Source organism: Diachasmimorpha longicaudata, chromosome 13 (assembly GCF_034640455.1).
Source record: "Diachasmimorpha longicaudata isolate KC_UGA_2023 chromosome 13, iyDiaLong2, whole genome shotgun sequence".
Lineage (NCBI taxonomy): Eukaryota > Metazoa > Arthropoda > Insecta > Hymenoptera > Braconidae > Diachasmimorpha > Diachasmimorpha longicaudata.
This window is the reverse complement of record NC_087237.1, coordinates 2,013,539-2,034,217: the sequence shown is the minus strand read 5'-3', so window position 1 is coordinate 2,034,217 and position 20,679 is coordinate 2,013,539. Positions and strand designations below refer to the sequence as shown.

Sequence of the window (20,679 nt, the reverse complement as noted above, 5' to 3'; positions counted from 1 at the left end):
AGTACTCCATCCGATCAAAGAGTATTTTTCATGGGACATTAAATCCACTTTATGAATCCGTGAAGATCGGACATTTATTGTTACCTCTCTCTCACGTACACAAAATACACGTGGAGACGCCAATTAAGTGTGCCTTTAAGTGGTGGGTGTTCCCCATCTTCTAACGAACAAACTCAACCGAGTCTCGATGAAGCGTCTCAAACTGTTGAAAAAAAAAAAAGAAAAGGAACGAAAAAAAAAAGAAGATAAAAATCTCATCGAATCTCTGAATCTCCAGCCATTAGCATTGAGAGCCCCTGCTGCGAAGGCTTCAAACGAGGATGCAGAAGAGGAGAGCGCACGCTCTCTTCTGCTTCGTTCTACAATTCTCGAGGGGGAAAAAAGCCGGACGATTATGGAAATCGTTTTAGCCATTAGCTAAAACCGCTGGATTTTTTTTTCTATTCATGAAAATTTGAATGATTCATCGCATGACCGACATGTACTGCTGGTGATTTCTTTTTTTTTTTCAATCCTGATGGAATAAAATGACCAAAAAGAAGGCGAATGATAGTGTCTGGGGAAAAATTTTCTGGGTTTATTGAATTTAAAATTAATTTGAAATTCGCGATTCCAATAAAATATCTAAATGGAATCGAGCTAAATGAATTAGTTGGAGAGGCAGGTGTCCAAAAACTAATATCCGATTACTCATTCCTCCGAGAGAATTACCAAAAAATATTGAATCATCGGTCGTTGGGTTCTCAAGTGCACGAGCATTAACCGGAGCACTTAATGCAGCAACTGAACTCAGGACAAAACGGTATACAGCTGTTTATGACTCCTACCCTCGGGCATTATTACAATCGTTGTGTTTCTAAAAGCATTAGCTAACCGTGTGTTAAGTCCACTCGTGTTTGAACTCTCTTCATCGTACGGCATCTCTACAGACGCCCATAATTCCCCGAATTAACGAAAATTCACTACTGTGTGATTTTACAAAGGTTTCATTTTGCCCCACTCTTCCCTATCTTGTTCACATTCTGCATCAAGTAAATCGCTGTCATTAGCACGTACAAATGACGATAGTTCTGTATTTTCGTGCTGCCACAGCTTGTTCTACCACACGCGCGTAAATTTTTTTGAGTAAATGATAATCTGGAAGTGAGTGATATTCACGAGAAATTTCAATCACTTTGACAAAAGAATTTTTTTATCACTCACGAAAGTCCACTTAACATTATCGCCACTACTGATTACGCATCCATTGGTCAGATCAACATGCGAAAATTTTTTTTTTAAATAAAAAGAAATTAATTAAAGTTTTTCTCACGCATTGCAGTAAACACTTTTGATGACTGAAAGACTCCAATATTTATAAGACACTTTATATACTTGAATAACCTTAAATAAACCGGAAAGACATAAAGAACGAATGAGATTATAAAAACCAATCGTTGAGAGTAATATTTACTGAAATTCTCCATTAACTCTGAAGTATTTAGTTAAATTCCTGCAGATCTTACTGCAGATTTCATTAACTCCAAAGCAAATGTTTCGGAACCGTTTCATTTCCCCCCATAAATATCACGCGGGGCAGCATTCAAACATCCCCATCAGTAAAAAAAACTATTTGTACAAGTGACCCGAAGTGAATCTAGAGCATAAAAAAAAATTCAATCCCATTAACACGACTTTTCACGACTCCATAATCGTTGAATAAATTAATTTCACCCAGCGGTTTCCTTATCAAGAGCGTTTTCGCACACGTGTGCAACGACGGGATAATCTAACGTCAATTGGAAATAAAACCGGAGTTGAATAACGGGTCCAGGGGAACCGGTAAGACTCGAAGGACACTATCAAATCCGCCTGTTATGCCACTGGTGAGTGTGTGTGAAGGTCCTCCAGTGACCGAACAGCTCCACAAGATAATAAAAATGAAAGACAAAAATGAAAGAAAAAAAAAAACACACACACACACAGGGGGATGAGATCCACCTGTGTTTTCCATCCGTTCTGAGAGATTTAATACTCGCGTTTGCATTAATCAGGAATTCGGGATTTCATGGTAATCTACTTGGTCTCGTGATAGTACGTTGGGGCGAAGGCAGAGCAGGAGAAGGACAAACGTTGCACAGCTGATTAACGATCTCGCGTGTTAAACCGTATAACAGCCCGATTGTAATTTAACGTAAGACTCCCTCTCTACATGTCTAGTATAGGTTTTTTTTCAATTCAATGACTTCTAGGAAATGAAACACCGAGATATAAAATCCTCTATACGAATTGACAATAAATAGCATTTTTTTCAGGCGCAGAATAATTAATCTACTGTCACTTTATTGCGAGATAAGGGGAGAGGTGGCCAAATTTGAGCTGTTATCTGATGGATTACAAAGTGCCAGTTGATCACCACGTCAATTAAATTTTTCTAATTCTCAGGATTCTAGGAATTTTACGGTAAGACTAGGGTAATTAATCAAATTCTAAAAATCTTTAATAATTTTTCAGAGAAGAACATTTTAAAATAATTATCCATGAACCCCTCACCAAATCATTTACTTTTATAGCCCCCCCCCTGCCTCCCTCCACCCCCGCCCAATCAGGCATTATCGGCTTTGCATTTATTGCATTTACAATATAACATATAAATTAAAAAGGCGAGGTTCTATATTTTTATTTGCTTTTCAGAATATTTTCATTTTATCTGTGCATTCCTAGTTGATGCAGGGCTGCACCAAAGGTCCAAATAAAATATAAAAACAAGAACCTTCTCTTCCTGATAGTTCAATCCATTCAACAGGATCTTAATTTAAAAAAAATCAATTAAAATTCAATTATCAATATTTTTCATAATTTAATTTCAATACTACCAACTCTCCGTAACAATAGAATACTCCGCCATTCAGTTTAAAAATCAAAACTTGAAATATTCTGAATATATTCCCAGCTACTTACAAATAAATTCAAGAAAGGAAGTACAATTCCGGGGACAAGACTAGAAGTTTTCATTGATACGTGACTACGATCCAATGTTATGAAACGTATGCTATGTACCGTTTTCAAATGACGTCAGTCAGGTGAACTTGTTTATGCAACAGCTGAGGATCATCAGAAAATATCGTCGTCGTTTAATCATCAATATCGCACTCTTGGTTTTCTCTTTTCCCCCTAATTTCCCAATTTCATCATTTCATCCGGATAGAATGAAAAAAAAAATAATAATGGTGATAGGTATATCACGCCGTCGCTGTTCAGTTGCGAGGGAATGTGTAATGTCCGAGTGACACGCGCGACCAGTCATTATTCTATCAACTAGTTGTGAGGGGCAGTGATTCGAACGCTCGTTGGTGATGCTCAAACGGTAGGATAAACACGATTACATGCTCGTGAGGCTATTATCGTTTAAATAATACAATGAAACGTGTGTGCATTACATTTACCTTATTCACTGAATTAAAAAAATATAATAATGAAACGTGATAAAAGAGAAAAAGGGCCTTGACTGTGGTGACCGAAAAATAAAAATATAATTAAACATTAACTTTCAAGCACTGTCGCAGAATTATTATTTCATAGGATTAAAACAATTCCATTAAAATGTTATTTTACACATTTATCTCGCCTTTGTTTGACGCGCGTTAAATTAATCACTGAGGTAATCCTGGAATTACGTCAGCTGGTATGAAAAGCCCGTCAGTAAGTCAAAGAAACAATTTTCCTTTTCAGTTTGCAAGAAATGTACCGTTATATTTTACTTGAAAACTGGTATTATAAGTATCTTGGCAAACTGTTTGCCCCGGAGGCCAAGTGGCTGAGGAAAGAGAAGTCCAAAGGAAGCTGGTTTATAAGCCAAAAGCCGCAGGAGAAAAGTAACGAAACGGGTATACACGTGAAATTCTACTCGATCCTGTTGAGAGAAGTACAGCGACCACCAGCCAACAAGCTAAATAAAAAAAAAAGTGCATTCATGAAAATCATAAAAAATAAAATGAAAAGTAAATGACATCATTTCAATTCGATAACAAAATTATTAATAATTATCAAATATTAGACCTATTTTTCATAAATATTCATTTGACTCTATCACTTTTTTTCATCCAAAATTTTTTCCAATAATAATAATATAAATAATAAAAATAATACTCAATGTAATTGAAGAGTGTTTGGCTGAAAATAAGAGACGAAACTTGAAGTTCATAAATTTTCATTTCAAGCATGATTAATGTCAATCAGTGGTACCTTTCATCGACTTTGTCGATCCCCCCCATCTCTAATAAACTCTCAAGAGAAAAAAAAGCCCTCAACGGCAGTTCGATTTCCCCCAACGGCTGTATGATATTTTATAACCAAAATAGAATGAGAGGAAAATACACTCGAGGCCGATAATTGCAAGTGTTCACCGGTATCTACTTATTTACGATAAACGAAGGCCCATTGCATTGTCAGAATCGATCGATAACGATGGAGAAACGCAATGAAGTCAAGTGGTGGGGTTTTGAGATAAGAAAAGGAGAGAAAAAGGTGAAGTGGAGGAGAGAGAAATAAATGTGGCATCTCGAGACATTAATTTTTCAATGGAAGAAAAGCTCTCACCGCTTCCAGAGATTTTCATCGAATTTGTATCTTCATACATTCTCAAATTTATCGTTGGTATTTTCGTAGGACGATGAAGTGGGGTGAAGAAAGGGGGTGTAGGAGGAGGAGGAGGAGGGCAGTTCAGCAGGCAGAAAAATTGCAGAGGCGATTGCTCCCTGGAGCGAGAGAAGGAAGAAACGACGGAGAAGGTCTCGGCGACTATAACTCCCTCTCTCACCCCTAGTCGAGTTTCGTTGTTCCCACGGTTGTATCGTCAACTGTTGACTCAATGATGTGCCGTTACTATTTCATATTGAATTGAATAGAAACAAATGAACAATCGTATTTTTATCCAAGAATCCATTAATCAATATTAATAATAAATTACCAATTTTTTTTAATGTTCCGAGTTTCCCACGCTATTTTAATTAACAAATCTGTGAGGGATTCTGATAAATATTCGGATATCTTTGCACTGGAACTATTCAGTCAATAAATAAAGCCCAGAAAAAGGGAAAAAATCGGCAATCAATCAATTCTGAAAAATTAATTAATTTCATCCAACTCTCCTAAGCATCAATAATATTTCAAAATGTCTTCCGAAGCACTGAGAGACTCAAAAGAACGCCGAATAAGGCCGGACGAAGCTTGTCCGTCGATCGGGCAAGAATAAAAATGAAAAGAAAATAAAGTCGAGGGTAAAAAAAAAGGTAAAATAAAAGAGAAGTAAAAAAAAAATACTCTCTACATGCACAAACACAGGTGAAAGACACAAGAGTGGGGATATGGGGTGGGAAGCCCAGTTCTCCCCCTCCGGTAAATTGACCAGTACAAAGGGGTTCCGTGTGCTTGGGCAAACGATAATTCGGAGCCAGCTCAAAGGGCCCGCGAAACGATATATCAATGCCCCAAGCTCGCTAAACAATTCCAACTATTTGCGATACACAAAGAAAAATACCAAATCGAATGCCTGGGATGGCGCGCAGTGGCCCACGGTAGGTACTTCTTTCTTTAAAAACCTTCACGTTCATATCCACTCTTGCCTCCTTCTCAAACTCCCACAGCTCACCAACCCCCTTCTACCAATCTTTCTTTATTCACCTTGTACTACCTGAGCATAATAACGCCCTGGACTTTCGCACTTCCTTCCAACGATAAAACATGGACACATTGCAAAATAAAATACCCGAGAAAATTTAGACTATGTAAAAAGTGAATATAAATTACCATAGTTTTGTCGGCTATTTATAATTGAGTGCTAAACACTGGTGTATAATTACAAGTGATTTTTCGACTCATTGAGCTGATTTTTTTTTGCTAAAATCCATTATAAAATGAGTGAAAAATTTTTGAAATAACGAAATGTGGAACAATTTTTTTTCCCCCTCTGTATGATGAACAAATTAGTTCAGTCTAAATAAATTCACTAATTACGGAGTTGGTTGGTTAAAATTCGGTGAAACAAATGTAATTCAAACGTTGAATTTGCCACATTGCACGTGGAATATTGACGTCAGTAAAATACAGACATAAACTGGCCATCTCTTCACATGGGTTTTTGGTCGGATGCAACCGGATGTCGAGGCGACCAGTGTAACGGTGAAGCGATCAGCAATTCGACCACAGTTGGAATCGACACGCTCGTCGTATTTTGTGGGTGGCCAGGGAGGGGGAAGGGAGGAGAACAATAGAGATGACTATGGTGAGTGAGGGGAGTGTAACGACTATTGCAAATATTGGCTGTTGCTGGGAAGCGAATTCGACCCAGTGATGAAACCTAATTGGCCAAGTCACCCTGGCCGTGAGCCAGACTGGTGGTATTATCTTGGTAAAAGAGATCGACATGAACGAAGGGATGAACATTGTCTGACTGATTCAGAGGTATTTTATCGGAGTTAGCGAGATGTCCAAATGGGGAATAAAAATCTATAATTTTATTCCCAACCAAATGAAAATTACTTAATTTTTTAGTTCTGAAAATTCAAGTAAAAGCAGAACTGTTCACGCGAAAAATAAATCTTCACGATTGAAAGTCCCTAAACCATTAGGGATTTATTTTATAGTCCATGCATTTGAAAATGTTACAATAACCGGAATTTTTATTCCAGAATTTTCTGAAAATTCAGGAAAATCCGAAAATTAATTTCGATGCACTATTTGACCAAGACAAAAAAACTCCTTTCCAGTTGACTTTCCCACTGGATAAATCCTAATAGCCGCCCTTCTCAATTCCTGTGAAGAACTTGAAAAAAAAAAAGAAACAATAAAAATCCAGAAAATGGAGTCCATCATTATTACTTATTAGTTGGCACTAATAGGCCCCTTACTCTTTCATTGGATAGCAGATTTATGTTGGAATGGATGCTCCGTGGCGTTCGCGTATATAATCGGGGTGAACGAACTGCCCGGTCGAGGCGTCTGCCACCGCGCCTACCGTTGAAAATGCAACGTGCATCCGCAAAGAAAACGACAAGTGCCTCAACCGCTCTCTTCAGTCTCCCCCTAGTGCAGCCCATACTCTACGACTCGATCTTTAGGATGACCGTACAACTTGTGTTACATATATTATACGGAATTGCTCCGCAGACCACCTCCTACGTCTCCTCCCTATCACTTCATAATAATAACACAACTAAAAGCATAAAAAACAATTTAAGTAACAATTGCCCCTGAAATCTCCACACTGTCAAGTTAAATGTCATTTAAGATCAAATGACTCATGGAGTCTCTCATTTACGACAAAATTTCCAACGTACAAAAAATCAAACTTGACATTTTGCCCTTACATCGAGTGCAAACTATTTTTCTGGATTTTTTTAATAATTGTTAATGAATTTGAAAAAATCTGTTGAAGTAGAAGTAGAAAAATGGAGTGAAAACGTTGAAAAATAATCACGCAGACAAAATAAATCACTGAGAATCGAAAACAAAGAGGGGAGGGGTCACCCCCCCCCCCGGACCAATCCCCGGTCGAGGATGAGGTCAGGAGTGCAACGAAAGGAAAGAAAGGATAGCACGCGTGGCCCTCGATAGATGCACGTGCAGGCGCGTCAAAGGTCGGGCCGCACCATGAAACATCTCCTCCCCTTGGAAAGAGAAGTAGCAAAATACAGATTCCAAAAAAGTCCGAAAATAAGTGGATTAAAAAAATCCACCGAAAGTCGAAAAACATTGAAGCGAAAGAGATAAAACTAATGTCCATCACTGGTACAGATAAATAAATTCGCATTTTGTTACAATGGCGCATATGCCTCCGAATAAATGTAAATGTTTGATCCACGTGTACATTATGTACGTATGCATATATATATATACGTTAGAAGACGTATATTCGTTTACAGACTGTCGAACTGACGGTATCATACGAGGCGTGGTGTAGACGCGCACCCAACGGCTCGTTCTTCACGGAATGAATTATTCATAACCCGAGAGTAGTCTCTCCTCTCTTAACCGATGAACATCACCTAGTGGTATCTTTGTCACCGGTGAGCTCTTTCATTGCTCCCGGCGATTCACTGCCTCCAGTTACTACTCCTCACTTGTGCCAGATCTCCACTTTTCTCCTTTCCTCCCCATCGCAACCCCCCTCCCCACCCCCCTCCACGATGTTTCCCTTTTACACGGATATTACGTACCCAACGACCCTCTGTAATCTCCCTTCCACTTCATTCTACAGCCCTTTGGAAAAGCATCGTATTAACTTCAAGATTTTTTATTTAATACTCGATGTTATTGTCCCCCGGAGGGTGATGCGATTATGATAGACGAAATTTTCGGAGTGCAAAGAGAAATGGTTAATAAAAACGACGAAATTCACTGTTCAGTCGACAACAAAATCTAATCGAAAGAATTAAATGAAATTATCGTCACTTTCTGGAAACTATTGCGATAATAATTAGAGAAGGCTCAGCATGGGGAGATGATTTTTTGAAAAATTACGTTCGTGTTCTGTAATTTGCTAGTCAAAACAGTGTTCCGTAAAAATTACGGAACAGTTCCAGACGTTTTTCATTGATAATTCAGCAAAAGAGTTGTAGAATTACGGAAAATAAAGGTAATTTTTATTGAATATTCGTTTCCATGGAGGTGAGACGATAATTGTTGACACATCCAATTTCCGCGGACTCTGTTACAATTTTAATTGACATTTATTCAGAACTTTTGAAAAATTTCATTTCAATTCAACTTAAATTTCCATTCACCTCTGAACTGCTGAAATAAATAATGAACCCACTGTGCGAATTTCACCAAATAAATGAATAAACAAACGTGAAAAATGAAAATAAACGATAAACTTCCACCGAAAAACATCAGATACCAACGTGACTCAATGAAATCAATGATTTCATTATTTATTTTCAAATGATAGTGAATCATTATCACTGACAACATGTATTACCGATAAAATTTCTTCGTCAATTTTTCCCCGTTATCCGGTGACGATAGGAGCTAATTGTACGCCAGCTATCTCAAATTGATTACAAGTTAAAATTCAAATTACGAGGTAACAAAAGAACTCATGATATCATCGAATTAATAAACACCCAGCCAACCGTCACGAATATATGTTTTAAACATGAAATAATCTTTGGACGTAATGAATTTAATTCGTGGAAAGGGATGGGGGGGGGGCAATTTAGAGTTGAAGGAAAGTTATTGCATGCGTTATGTATACACATGAGAGAGTTCTTGCTGTTAGAGAGCAACGTAACAGGTGCTCAGCGTCAATACGGAGACTAAAATGAACTTTTGTTTGTTGTATACGAATGAGTGACAGAAGCTCGGGGTAAAATACACAAAGTGGAGAGCACATAATATAACATTTGGATTGTTTATCCCAACTGTTCCAAGCTTTTGAAGATGAAACACTCGAACTTGACGATTCTCTTGGCCCTCAATCATCAGAACGCGTGAGGGTAATTTCAAATAAAATAGGAAATTCGGTTTCAGTATAATGGAATATGACAAGCAGAGAAATAATTTCAACACAGTAGATTAAATACGTTAATGTTTACTTTATTCAAAATGGCAGGAGGAAAAAATGTCTGTTCTCTACGACGTGCCTCAGCAGACTAAAGGTGGTCACATCGATAGAAAAAAAATCCTCATCCAAAGACAAAGAATCCGCTCAGTCCCTTTGCCGCATGACCTTAATGCTTATGTTTATGTTTAGTCTCCACATCTCTCTTTCTCTCTCTTTAACTGTATGTTGATTCATTTTTGAAAACATAAAAATCAATTCATCGAAGACTGAGGCTACATTCCAACAATAAAATTTTTATGTTTTTCAATTATAACAACAAGTTCTGTCCTAGAAATCTCCTGGAAATGTCCGTAGTAAATTCTAATAATCAGCAAAAAATTCGGATATTTCCCCAAAATTTGTGTTCCTAGAATTTTCCCCACTGTACAAATTGAATTGTCATTGAAGTGGTAGACTGGCCCGGGTCTCATTCAACGACTCCTTAGACAATCGTCGAGGATTAGGCGGGCATTGTCGGATAGCTACAAAATTGAAGCACAAGGATAAAGAAAAGAGGTAAGAGGAGAAAACGAAGAGAAGAAACGGTGCGTCAGCTCCCGCCAGAAATAACACGGGTATACTTAGACGGCCCTCCGCATCCAACATCCCAACCAAACCCAGTGTTCACTAACCAACACATAAAATCGAATGGAGTATCGTCATCTTTCTCCGACCCGTACATTTCCATCGCTTTCTTTGTACCACGGTAGTCTTGTGCCGACTCACCGAAAGACTCGACTCCTGATGAAAAACGACTTGAACCTCAGTTCCAAGACCAGGGACGAGATTAGCCTCCAGGCGAGCCAAATCAAGAGTTAATTCAACGTCCCGAGAGATCAAATTTATTGGGGCCAATTTCATCCAGTTCGTTATTTCACATCTCGATAATTTTCCTTTTCTTTCGCAAATCAATGACAATTTATCACTGATATATTGCTATGAAATTCAATTCCATTCAATTAAATGGAAAAGGATGAAATGGGTGAAATAATTTTGTCCATAAAATATATCTCGTTGAATAATTACAACACTCCCGATAAATAATAAGGCAATTAACAATGTCAAGCTTTACAATTAACAAACTCGAGAGAAAATCAAATAAATGAAGAGAGCAGTCTTTAACCTTCAATCCAGTCGTCATTGACGTGAATAATTTATTTAATGAAGGGCGTATATTATTAATAAAATATAAATTGTTTCTATTTTTTAATATTTATCATTGTCACTTCCTGCGACGATCAACTTACTCCAATAAAATGACCGGAAATGCAAAGTATTTTAACTTCTTCGTGACCATTAAGTTGTTAACCCTTCAATTTAATTGAAGTTTAGAAATTTCAACCCCTTAAAATCATCCTCGTAGAATTAAAAAATCCTAGAAGGAAATTATACTCAAATGTACACCTAAACCGCAAATTGAAATGTAAACGACGAGTGAAGGGTGATGATTCATCGGCATATCCACCACGTGCATAACGAATAACTGTTTTCGCAAAAACAAAGTACTCCCCCAATCCACGAGAAATACCACGACACCAAGAAACGTTTGAATTTCTAATATCTAACGAAGTGGCAATGGCGCGGAAATAGGTACGGCACTGTGACCAAATTGTGGCGTGAGCCAACGTGTCCAACGGGGCGGAAAGACGAGGAACGGAGAGTTATAATGCGATAGAGTTCAGCATGGGATACACTAGGAGAAGAGGCAGAAGGAGGTAAATTGTGGTGCCCACAGTGGCCTGTGAAAAGCCCTCTTGACAGAGACACGGGGCAGACGATAATGACTGCTTCGTTAATCTAATCTGCTTCGTCTCGGCAATAATAACACGTGAATATGACACTTGATTATACCCTGTGCACTCGTATTTTTGGATTATGCTGTCTTACAGCGTTATCATAGATTATTTACGTGAACAATATTTCACCTAATTTCTGTCATTCATTAGGAAAAATTTCATTAGGGAGAAACCGAAATTGCGAAAAAAAAAGATAAATTCTGTTAATGCATCACATACACATGTATTTGCCCCAAAAATTTTCTTGATTATTTTGGTACAGTGTATTGAATCTTCATAGAAAAATGGTCAATTTTTTAAATTAATCAAACATCGTTAACCCTCTTGAACGAATCCGGAAAATCAATAATTCACACGTTGCCCCAATGCCAATATATTCATCCAGCACTTGCACACTGGAGACAAATTCCCCCAGGAAATTACAGGGGTACTCTCAGCAGTCGTTCAGGATGATTATGCAGTCGCTTAGAAAGTTCCACAACCGATGAGTAAAAAAGAACTCCATACGCGCTCCGAGTGCGCGTAAACGATCATCTCAAATACAGGAGTGTATATTTGCAGTGTTCACATCGAGGCCATTTGGCTCATGATACTTCATGAATAATTATTAGACATCTTAGGTGATATTATTCAGTGCATTTCTTCATTCGAACATTCGCATTCCAAGTAAAAGGAATAATTCAACAATTTGCAGATTCCCGAAACAATTTTTCTAAATTTTGAATCCACCGAAAATTAAGCTGATAACAATTTCCAATTTCCGAAATAACTTTAAAAATTGTAGATGTCATTGACATATCAGTAATAATCTCCTTTGTAAACCCCAATTATGTGAGTTTCCAAATTTCTAAAAAATCGTTGGATCTTAAAAAATGGATTTTTGAGATTCGAAAAATCGAAAAATTTCTGTAAGATCTTTAATTTTAATAAAAATGACCGGATAATGATTCTCCATCCTAGATTACGTGCATTGTTTCGTAATTTTCGTTGAATATTTCTCTCCTCTTGATGAAGACGAGATAATCCCTCATTCCCCAACCCTTCGTCCTTCATAATTTTGACTGAATGTGTGTGTTCGTCTCTGAGTCAGCCTAGTCTTCCTAATCAAGGTGGCTTGGCGATCATGGAAACGGGTTTTACTGTTACGAGGCGATGTTTACGAGGAGAGGTAACCTCTGGATAAACGTCATACTCAGGGAGAGTATTTGTCGCTTGAGCCGTACCACGTTATATTCTCCCTCCTTGGTTATAGCACGTAAGAGCCACACACAATCGTAATCGTCGGTGTAGATCCTCCCTCTCTATCCCTCTGTCTCTCTCTCACCCTTCTATTCCCGTGAATGGTCTTTGGTACGGCATTAACACGGGTAGCTGTCTCACATAAATGGAAATTGCATCCCGGTCATTTCTGGCTTCCCTCCACTGACACTGACGCGTTTCGCCGAGCGTTTATGGTAGCAACGTTTCCCTACGTCGTTTACGAACAATGGGTACTATGGTCACATAACGCTGTGAAGTCATGTCCAATCCACCTTTAACATTTTACCTATGGGATCACACTGCATTCTCCCTCACTGCGATTATAGATTCAATGATTCTGGTTCGGTCTAATTCATTCCAAACAATTTGTGATCATTCTACTGTCGAAGGGGGTTATACCCAATAAACTTTCAATGTGTGTCAAATACTGGAATTCAACACTAATAAATTGTAATTCAATGTTGGTTGAAACGTCAATTATACGAAAAAAAACGTAGAATGAACTCTCAATTTATTAAAAAAAATAAATGTCTATAATTTCTATATTTTGAGTCAGTAATTCAGGAAATAATTGCCAGAAGAGAATTTTCCATTGCGAATTGCGTTGGATTGTTCCGTAATATTTGCAGTGGGAAACATTTCTAATGAAAATTCTGGTGCTAGTAGGGGAAAACAGAAATATCCAGAAATGTTACCGGTTTAAATTTTCCGCAAGGGAACTACGGATTGCAATTTTTTTAGTACTCATACTATAAATTATCTAAAAAATTTCTCTTCGTCTAATGGTGTCCTCCCTCACTAATGAATATTTAAAAAATACTCTCCGATTGATTACAGCCGTATACAGCATTGGATATTATCTGCAAAATGACGTCAACAATTCTTGCAATGCGAAAATAGCAATTGGTACGGGACCTTCGTTACGTACGAACGAACTCTAATAATAATGATCCTAAACCAAGTGGCCACACCACGAGGCCAACTTGACGAAGTACACGTCGGGTTTTTTCATCAATCAGCCTCTCTCTATCTCCCTCTCATTCCCCAGTAACTCCCTCCACCAGTGACTCCACCACTACGACATCTTCTTTTAATCCCTGCAGTCTTTTCTTGTCATCTATACCACGGTTGAGGTCTTCAACTTGCGCAATAAGTTTCAGTGTTGACAAATAGTTTTTAATAGGAACCGCACCACCCAGGAAATCTGACCATGTTATTTTGCAATCGAGTGAATCCATTTCCAACAATTAATCTCTCTCATTTTTTTTTATGCGCCGTTTATTCGGATAGGAAATACCTGACGTTCGTAGAAAAACCACCGTTTAAATGTGTGAGATAAGAGTCGATGGGATTTTGACATTTTAAAACGTCAACACGATCATTCCCAGAAATTCAATATTATTTATTTTTAATGGACAGAAAATGGTCATTAATTCGTTTTCTACTTTGTTATATCAAATTTGAGATCTGAACAATCAATATTTCATTCGCAAACGCTTCAAACATCTAACAGTCAATTAATTAAGAACAGATTTATAATCAATTGTCAATAGCCGAGCGTTAAACTAATCACAGAAGATCCATTTTTAATTAATCAAAGGAAAACACTCAGGCATTCATTTTTTTAATCTCCCAATCATAATGATTTCATTTTCTTGAATGTTCAATTTTCATTCCTCACCGAGCACTAATTTTTTTTTCACTCCCAGAAGAATTGAGAACCCGTTCATTACTTCCTTTACTTCCAAATTAAATCAAAAAATTTCGAACAGTGTATCTGTAGGGTACCGAGAATTAGACAGAATTGAGTTATTATCCCAAGAAGTGAAATCGAACATTAAGACAGCCATTAAGATAGTGAGGAAAATGAAGAAGTGAGATGACACAAAATCGAAAAAAAAAAAAAACAGTTGAATCGTGAATTCAACGAGTGAAGAGGCTATTTAATTTCGTCGCACGGACGAGACGAACAATAAACACGAGAAAGGGAGCCCTCGACGTGTCTTGGTTTATTACATTTTTCCTTCGGGGCAACGTAATGGACCACGGCTTGAAATAGTGTCAAGGCTGTGAGAGTCCTGATCGCTAAAGGGTGGACAGGAAAAAATAGAAAAAAACTCAAAGCAGCGAGAAAAAAATTTTCTAAACATAGATTTCCAAAGGGATAACGCCGGGGGGGGGGAGAGAGAAATATTTTTGAAATATCACAGTCCAACCCTCGACGATAAAAACCGACTGACATAACGCTTCAGTGAATTTAGGGTACTATCGGTATCTCATCACCCATCACCCATCTTATACAGGGAGTTAGACACGTACCTCGGAAAATGAGAGTAAGGATGGACTGACTGGAGTGACGTATGTCTGGACCGGGGGCGCCAAGGTATATGTAATGTATATCCCAGTACTTCAAACATCTTACACATTGCTTTGAGTAGCCGAGAGTTTATCGATAATTATCACTCGACGTTAATGCTTGTGTAAAAGTAGAGGTTGACGGTAATGTGAGGCTGCCATTTACCGGGCTTTGTTCCCTCTTACATTCATGTAAAAATATCAATTTCACATTTTTTTTTTTTATTCTAGGATAAAGAATAAACTGGGAATTGGATTGGATACACCGGCTGACAACGTGACAGGTAACTCAACCCCTAACGAATTTCAAGATATCGCTGATAAAAATTGTACTGAGTGATCGATTCTCAGTGAACTGATTTTATTTAATAAAAAATTAATGAAAAGAGCAACTGTCTAGTCTATTCGTCATTCGGAAAAAGATATTCGATATCATTATTATATGTTCATTATTATTATTATTATTATTATTATTATTATTATTTATTTCCTTGATGTTACAAATGTCTTTCTTTGCTTTACATCCTCCTATTTTCATTATTATATTTTCTCATAATTAACACAGTTGAGATAAAAATAAAATTATTCCCATTTTTCCCTCGTTCCTCACCAGGTCATGAGCGCCTCGAATCAATCTACTCAATTGTTATCCAACATTCAAACATGCCAGTAAAAATAAAGAAATAAATAAACATAGCGTCATTCAACCCCACCCCCTTCGACCACCCGAGAATTCATTCGCCTGTGAAATTACGATGATCCATAAATAATTGGCCAAATAATTCCTCGCTGGAGTGACAACAAAAAGCAGTCCAAGGTAAAGTCGAGGGTGCATATTTCATAGAACATAACAGAGCGTAATATCCCCGGGTTCAGGGGTGGATTTTTTTTTTTCATTTCTCTTTCATATCAAGAGCCGATCGGTAAGTTGAGCGTCAATGTTCATATGTAGCTGTAGTTCGCCAACTGCAACTGGGGATAGTTAACAGTGGATAGAGTGCGTACACACGAATCGGGGAAAAGAAGGGTTCTACATACAGGAACCCAGGTGGCTAGAGAAAACCTCTCGGTCTCCCTTTTTATTTCAACCCCCTTCCTCGTATGCGTACCAACGATCCCTCAACCCCACCCCATACGTGCTGTTTCCATTTGTACACATGGAAAAGGCGAAAAAAAAATGAAGGGATGTTGATTGTCGGACACGCAATGCGTACTTTGGCAGAAAAAAAAATGCAAGAAAATCCTCCAGTGGATTTCGTGATTTTGCATAATTCCAGAGCATTTCAAATAAAATATACGAAATTCATTTTATTCGTACAATATGGATTTCGGATTTTTTTAAATCTTCCATTCAATTTTCTTCAGTTGGATATAAAATTTTTACATGAAGTTAAAGACTTCGTGGAATTAATTGCCTTGTATGGGAAGAAATATTCAATCAAAATAATGGAACTCATATTCGTCTGAATTGCGAAATGCTCTGAAAATGTTACACGTAACATGAAAAATTGTAGATAAAAACATTCAGGCGGAACTTTTGACTGCGATAAGACATTTTTATTTTCTCAAAGTTGTCCATAAAATAAAAGAAACCTTGTGTTACATTTTTACAATTTTTTAACCTGTAAAAATCGTCAAAACAATCGATTTCCAAAAAAACAAAAATTTAATCATTTGTTGAATGATTTTAAAATTTTTTTCCCTACACAATTCTAAGAATCTTGTTTGATAAATGATTGTTGAAAATAATCTCCAATGGTGTTCCATATTAATAGCTTCAAATACGTGTGTTCCACGAATTTTGAGAGCAAAATTTTTTTTTTCAATAAAACCGTTCCAGAATGTCGAAACGTTATTTAAAAAATTTTCCAAGTTGTATTAATAATTAATAATAGATAGATTAAAAAACTGACTCGCAAGCCAACTTTTATTTAATTCCCTATCGTCTAAAGCTTGCAAATGAGATAAAGTTGACTTCTATTGCATTTTACCATTTTTTGGACTGCAAAAAAAGCATAACCAAGCGAGCAAAAGTCAGAGGAAGCGCCACGCCAAAAAAAAAAAAATAAAAAAAAATAAAGAAGCAACGGGTAAATCTATCTGGAGTTTATTTCCACCAGCGATTTGGCACCGTCTACGGCAAATAGGAAAGCACGAAATCACTAGGAGAAAGCGAAGGAGAGCAAAATGCCCAACGAATCGCACTGTATGATCCCTCCACCGTCCCGGCGTCTATCTATTTATATCGTTTAAGAAGGGCGGTTTAATGAGTCTAGGAACTGTCACAACGAGTGAGATACGATCCCCCTGGGGTGTCATCGGTGATTCAGATAGAGACAACCGAAAACTTCAGTTTTCGGCTCTTTGAGCCATGTAATGGGGAGACTAGAAGCAAAAAAAAATAAGAAGCTTTTGAAACTCAAATAAATGTCGTTCAAGGTCGTCGACAGTTGAACCGATATACCGAGAAGAGGAAGGAATGCGTTTTTGAAGGAAATAACGAATAAATTCTCTGACGATTCGGTTATTTTCGACAGTTCATTTATAAATTTTGACTTCGATTGAAAATTCTCAAACATCAAAATTCCGACTGAGGACTGCAAAATTAGAATGAAAATTTTGGTTTTATTTTTGTTAAGTCTCTCGGCTGTTTACGATCTTCCGCCAAAGAACACGGAAAACCTTCATTTAAGGGAAAAAGCTTGTCAGGTACAGTCGTTCTCCTTTGCGAGACTGGAGTGAGTTGAAGTGGTTGAATTTTCAGACCAAAAAACGTCTGAATAAAGAAAATTATCTCTGAATTTCAAGGATTAATTAAAATATTTAGTAATTTCTGAAAAGTGATGGCAAAATGTGGAGGAAAATAATCGTTTATTCCTTCAGTGCATTAAAATTTAAATAATGAAATCAGTGAAAAATTGAACTTCTGGTTTCCCCTAAAAAAAATGACACGCATATAAATGACGAGAATACTAGGATATCATTCATTCGATATTTTCAACCGAACGTCAATTCCACAAACAAATTATATCATAAACAGGTGTTTCTCCACAAATTTATAATCACCGACTCGTGTCCATTAAATTATCCCCCACCAAAGCAATAAAATACCGTTCAACAACCGGCCAAATAAAACCTAAACTACAGAAAATATTCGAAAAGTGGGGAGATATAACCGGAGAAACTACGGCGGTCCCCTTTCTCACATTTAAATTGTAATATCGATTTATCGATTTGTCTTGCCACTGGTTGCGTGTCTGGTACAACATACTGGTAGCAAATAAATATTCACAAATACACCAGCTCTCAAGTTAATAACAAAGAAATAACGAATCAAATCGAGTAGATGGGGCACTGTCTGGGAAAAAAATAGAATGATTATTTTTCCCACCCAAATTTCAGCCAATAGAATTGCACCATTTGTTGATATTTTGTATAGCCTACCTCGAATATCAGCGATAATTTTTTGAATATTTTGGTAAACAAACGACACTTAACCAAATAAACCTCTTTTCATGTCATGGCACAATTCTCTTGGCCGAAATTTGGATAGGAAAAATAATCCCCTGAATACCACTCGAGTTTCAAAATTATAGAATATTTCCCTCTAGGTTCCCTGCATACAAATGAAGTCGTCAAGTTTTTCAGGAAAAATCACTCGTGCTTCGCACTCGTGATTTTTTAGCCTGAAAAACTTGACTCCTTCATTTGTTTGCAACGAATCTATCGGGAAATATTCGATAATTTTGAACCACTTGTGGTATTATATGTGATTATTTTTCCCACCCAAATTTCAGCCAATAGAATTGCACCATTTGTTGATATTTTGTATAGCCTACCTCGAATATCAGCGATAATTTTTTGAATATTTTGGTAAACAAACGACACTTAACCAAATAAACCTCTTTTCATGTCATGGAACAATTCTCTTGGCCGAAATTTGGATCGGAAAAATAATCCCCTGAATACCACTCGAGCTTCAAAATTATAGAATATTTCCCTCTAGGTTCCCTGCATACAAATGAAGTCGTCAAGTTTTTCAGGAAAAATCACTCGTGCTTCGCACTCGTGATTTTTTAGCCTGAAAAACTTGACTCCTTCATTTGTTTGCAACGAATCTATCGGGAAATATTCGATAATTTTGAACCACTTGTGGTATTATATGTGAATATTTCAACCCTCTGAAGATACGATATAAAATCATCCACTCGGATATTCACGTTTTGAGAACCCTCGTATTCGTCGAATGTAGGCGGTAGCATTCGTGGAATGAAAAATAATAAAAAAAAAATCTGTTAAAGGAATACAACGCATGTAAGATTTGTATCCGTCAGTCGAGGCCGCAGTTGCCAATATTATATTATCATTTTTTATCTCGACACTCCCCGCCCTTTCTCCTACCCTCCCTCCCCCGCCGCCGCCCCTCGGGCTAACGACAGATCATATAATAATACAGTGATAATAAATCTTCCCTCTGGCCATGCGTTTGTCAGTATCTAGTTTGATTCCAATATCAGTTTAAATTGCTTTATTGTTCGCTTGTAGTCCTAGCGTTAGTTGCACATATGCAATAGAGGGAAGGAATTGCAAATCTCGAACAGTTGATTTTTAAAAATTTGTACCTTGTCGCGTGTTGTTAGGAGTACGATAACGCACTCGATCGAAAGCGTGTAACAATTTTATGTACGAGAGAGAATGGGTGTGTGAGTGTGTGTTTTTAAGTTATTTCCATAGACCGATATAAATGTTTCTCATGTGATTGAGAATTTCTCTCGCCTGTTGATTCACAAACTAGATTTTCGGTTCAACGTACAATAACTGAGAAACACTTTTTTCCCCTTTTTTGACACGTGTCGGCCATTGTGGTGGATGGGCCGAACGAAAGAAGAGAAACAATAAATTAAAAATCGTAACTCAGTTATCTGTTGTTAATGCAGTGATATTAAGGGCCGAAATTGACAAGATTCAAGTTCTCCTTCAGGAGAAATATTGTAATAATGAATAATATTTGAAGAATCGCTTTCGTGTTCTATTACTTATCTCCAAAAACTCGTAAATGCACTAAAATACTCGTATCACATTTAACGATTTTTCCACCTGTAAAAGACCACGGAAAAAAATTGTTCCACGAAAGGTAACAAATTTCAATCATATCTTAAGAATTTATTAACTTATTATCAATACAAGAAAGTTAATGGCTGAAGCCAGGCAACAATTTGTGACAAAAAACAGTCGCAACATTTTTCTCTTCAAAAGGGAAATATTTCATTCAATTTGACGTTTTCAAATTTTCCCGCTCAAATAAAAGAATGAAAATTCATGAAATTGTTGTATATTCCGGCATCGTTCATTTAATTCTTCAAGTTTTGAGTATACTCGGTTTTCAACTCCGAAGAAATACAAAATTTCGACAGTTTCAACAGCAAAAACTTCAATTTTTCAAATTTGCAAGACGCGTTCGCAATAATAAATGTCATTAAAAATTCAGGTGATACTGATTGAAATTTCAACCAATTTCCAAGAGTAAACACCGCAACAAATACGTTCGCCATTAACCAATCGAGAAAGCCACGTTAATTTTTCAGCAACACACATATTCCCCACCAGTTAATTTTCAGAAAAAAAAAATTTTTTTCTTTTACATTTCAGCGAAACAATAGTCCCTCTACACACCCGGTTCCCCTC

The 20,679-nt window shown here is 37.1% G+C and overlaps 1 protein-coding gene across 6 annotated transcripts in view; it reads right to left on the bottom strand.

The window, feature by feature from the left end:
- LOC135168936 (protein scalloped) overlaps window positions 1-20,679 on the bottom strand; it is a 118,525-nt gene that overhangs the window by 95,360 nt on the left and 2,486 nt on the right. The gene's annotated exons all lie outside the window — the stretch shown is intronic.